Raw genomic sequence first — 4,080 nt, 5'->3', positions numbered from 1 at the left:
ATTAAAGCCCCAATTAAACAAGGGTCGCTAACGGGGGGGTGGGGGGGTGGGGGGGGGGACACAGGACCGACACCCCCGTAGGACAGCGTTCTGTGAATCAAATCATTGGGAACGCCTTCGGTTTTACTAGGTGAAGGGTTGTTGTGGCTCACTTCAACCACAAAGGTTCCAAGAGGTTGAGTTCCTGCTAAATTGTTTTGGAGCCTGAAAGGGGATTTATATCCTAAGTGGTTTTCCACTTAATGGGGTATCCAGAGCCAGCCCACTCAAAATTATGACTTGTACCCACTTCATTTTCAAAAGCATTTCGGTTCTATATCACTCAAATCTATTCTATCCAGATTGTCTACATAGAAAGTGCTAGTGGAAATGCCAAACAGCAATTGGCTAATGTGGTTAGCTAGCACAATCTACTAATGTTTTCTCTGTTTAGATAGATTATGGAGAGTATTTTTATAATAATATGAAGAAAATGTCTTTTAAAAAGCTATGCCCTCGATGGAAAGAGAAAATAAAGGCATTTGTCGTTACTATTTGTTTTTCATTTGTTTTGTTCTGTTTTCCTTTAAGTGTGATTATCCTTGAAAGTCTAAGAGTTTCTGTTCCACCCAGCGTAGTAGAGCCATTTCCAAGGTGTTTTGAGCATAAAGAATGACAGGCTTTGAGCTCTCTCCCTCCATTTCTCTCAATAAGTATTTTGCTTATATCTTAGGTACTTTTCTTCTCTTCCTGAAGAGAAATATCTAGAAGAAGTGATTGACCATCTTTGCAAATGTGCCTTGGACCAGCCATGGGTGTCTGAGATGTATCCTACTCAATAAGGTAACAGCAGTGACATTATTGGTAGTTTTAATATTACTAGTAATAAAAATGCCATCTACTCTGAGGGCTATATAGGCGCCAGTCTAATGACATGTGTTATCTAATTTAACCCATACATATAAGAAGCCTATGAGGTAGGTACAATGAAATAAACTGAAACATGTATATAGGTTCAGTAATTTGCATAAGGTGACTCTCAGTATGTGGCTGAGACAAGATTCAGTCAAGCTGTCTGGCTACAGAGCCCATACTCAAGAGACAACACAGATAATCCTGTTTCCCAAGCCCATGGCTTCCTTCTATCCAGAGTGACTACATGCATGTTGGGAAGAGAAGATGCACATATCCACTTGTGCATTCAGACTTCCTTGACCTCATCAGAAAGGGTTGCAAGGCAATGGTCTGTCTGTGGACGAAATGCTCATGGAGTCAGGAGGTCATGAACCCTGTCCACTGAGAGTTCATGATGTCATATTACCAGGGCTCCACAGAATCATAGAGCTGGAAGAGGCTTAGAGGATGCGATGGGCCTTCGTTGTTTTTTGCTTACCCAGTATCCATTACACTTTCTTTTGGAAATTATACTTTCCTTTCCTCTTGAGGAATAACCTCTTGAGTAGTTACAGTCTGGTTTTCCAATTAATGCATAATCTAATCAAAAGGCTGCGTACATGGCCCAAGAGATGAGGTCCATCAGATGTTCCCTTTCTGGAATTTGAGTATGAGTTAGCATGATGAAAATACTGAACGAACATAGCTGGAGCTTGCATTCATTCCAGAGATGGTAACTGGAGCCTGAATCCCATACCAGCTCATTGACCTCTCTTTACTCCTGTGCATCCACTTCTGTGAATTAGCCTTTCAATAAAATTTTCTTGAGGTCCCCAAATTCTGGAGCCTGTTTGTGACTTTCATCTAAAATACCCCAACCATCATATAAGCCATGAGTTAAAACTTTTAGAAAACACACGAGTCATCTACCCAGTATTTCAGGTATTCCGGCTTTCATTTCATTGAAGAAATGTTTATACAATAGTCTTATGTGTCAAAGCTCTACTCTGGGTACTTTGTACATATAAACGCACTGAATATCTCCAGAGTTGGAGGAAATAACTATTTTATGAAGCTACTCTTTCATTCTCGTGTGGAGGCTCATGTTGCAGGACAAGCATTTCTTATCTGGCTAAAATCTGTTTCCTTGTTCTTTCTACCTTGTGACCCATGTCCTGCCATTTTCCATGCAGAATAATGCCAGATATGCTCTCCTTTTGACCCCTTGTTTTCATGTAGCCAGTTGTGGATTTAGACATGTGGATAAACTACTCACAAAGACTCTAACTCTAGTGTAAGTCCTGAACCTCTAACTTGTATGTCTTCTGAGTTAAAGGATTGTCCCACTTCTGCTATACCTTTGTCTAGCATACAACCATCAAGAATATTGCATTAGGGAATTCATAAAATCCTAATAAAAAAAACAGAAGTTCCATTTGATTTAAATTCTATCACTGTCAATAAAAAAGAGAGTCTCAAGGCTTTATATCTTCAAGTCCTTTTCATGTAATATCATCAGTTACCCACATCCATGCGTTATATTCATTCATGAATTTATTCATTCAATAAATATTTATTGGGTATATATGCCAGGTGCAAGACAGAGTGCTAGGGTGTAAAATGATAAATCAGACGTGGGCATCTAACATCCAGATTAAAAAATAAAAAATAAAACATCTATTTACTTAGTGTATATGGAACCAGTACCCAGACAATTGTTTTTTGTTGTTGTTGTTTATTTTACTTGTTGTTTGTTCATTTTGTCCCCTCCATCTAACTCTTTGATGCTGTGGAGACACAGCTAGTGAAGGTGTAATTCTTGGAAAAAGGAGAATGGATGAACATACTATTTCAAAGCACAAGAAGGGGTACCTGGGTGGCTCAGTCGGTTAAGTGTTCAACTCTTGGTTTCGACTGAGGTCATGATCTCATTGTTTGTGAGTTCAAGCCCCACATCAGGCTCTGTACTGACAGCCCAGAGCCTGCTTTGGATTCTCTCTCTCTCTCTCTCTCTCTCTCCTTCTCTCTGCTCCTCCCCTGCTCACTTGCACACACTCTCTCACTCCTTCAAAAGAAATAAATCAACTTTTTTAAAAAAAAATTAAAAAATAAAAGCACAAGAAGAAGCTTTTTCTTATTCCTGAAGGATCTCCCATGATTACTCCATAAGAATTAGAGATTCTTCTCCAGAACTGGTTTTAATCTTTATTTGTTCCTGCTCTAAAATTAGCTTTGAGAATACAGGTGTAGCACTTTTATAGAAACCTCCAAGCACAGCAAAAACAATCAAAGCACAGCAAGATGAAGAGGAGAGGAAAGAAGAAGGCAGGAGGAGTAGGAGAAAGAATTTTAACTGTTTATGTTAGTATTGCCAGCGATATCCCATGGTCTGTGCCTATTTACTGTTCACATACCACCAAGAGATGATGATAGCAGTTACTTTAAAACACACTGGTGGTAAGATTGGTATAAGAATACTGTTTATAAGAGATGCCCATATGAATATCTTATCTCTCTTTTGATTTAAGTTTTTCATGTTTATTTATTTTTGAGAGACAGAGAGAGACAGAGGACGAGCGGGGGAGGGGCAGAGAGAGAGGGAGACACAGAATCCGAAGCAGGCTCCAGGCTCAGAGCTGTCAGCACAGAGCCTGACATAAGGCTTGAACCCACAAACCGCGAGATCACGACCTGAGCCGAAGTCGGATGTTTAGCTGACTCAGCCACCCATGTGCCCCACCTCTCTTTAGGTTTTAGAGGACAGCCTATATAATATCTTGTGTCAGACAATTTGACAGGTCAATGTACATGAAAGCATGTGCCCGCTTCCCTACCCTCCAGTCTATTCTAAAGAGAGAAGGTAGATGAGCTCTGGTTCAGATTTGATGTGTTGGGGAAGGCTCTCACCATTGCACTTTAAACATCGTTTATTTTTCTTTCCTCTGCAGAGTTGTAGGTCAGTTATTTGCTCTTTTTCTTAATTAAGGATTGTATTCCCCAGAACTTTCTATATCCATCCTTCGTCCATGCCCAAGTATCAGTTAAATAATACCAGTCCCCAAAGGTTAGCGGTATGGCAGAATGGAAGTGGCAGTGCCGAAAACATTGTACCCACTGCCAGACAGCCCACAATATTCACAAAGTTCAGGTGAACTTGTTTTTATGCATGAAGAACAGTCATTCTTGTCAAGTATTTGATGACATTAG

This window comes from Panthera leo, chromosome F2 (genome assembly GCF_018350215.1).
Source record: "Panthera leo isolate Ple1 chromosome F2, P.leo_Ple1_pat1.1, whole genome shotgun sequence".
Classification (NCBI taxonomy): domain Eukaryota; kingdom Metazoa; phylum Chordata; class Mammalia; order Carnivora; family Felidae; genus Panthera; species Panthera leo.
This window is presented reverse-complemented; position numbering follows the sequence as displayed.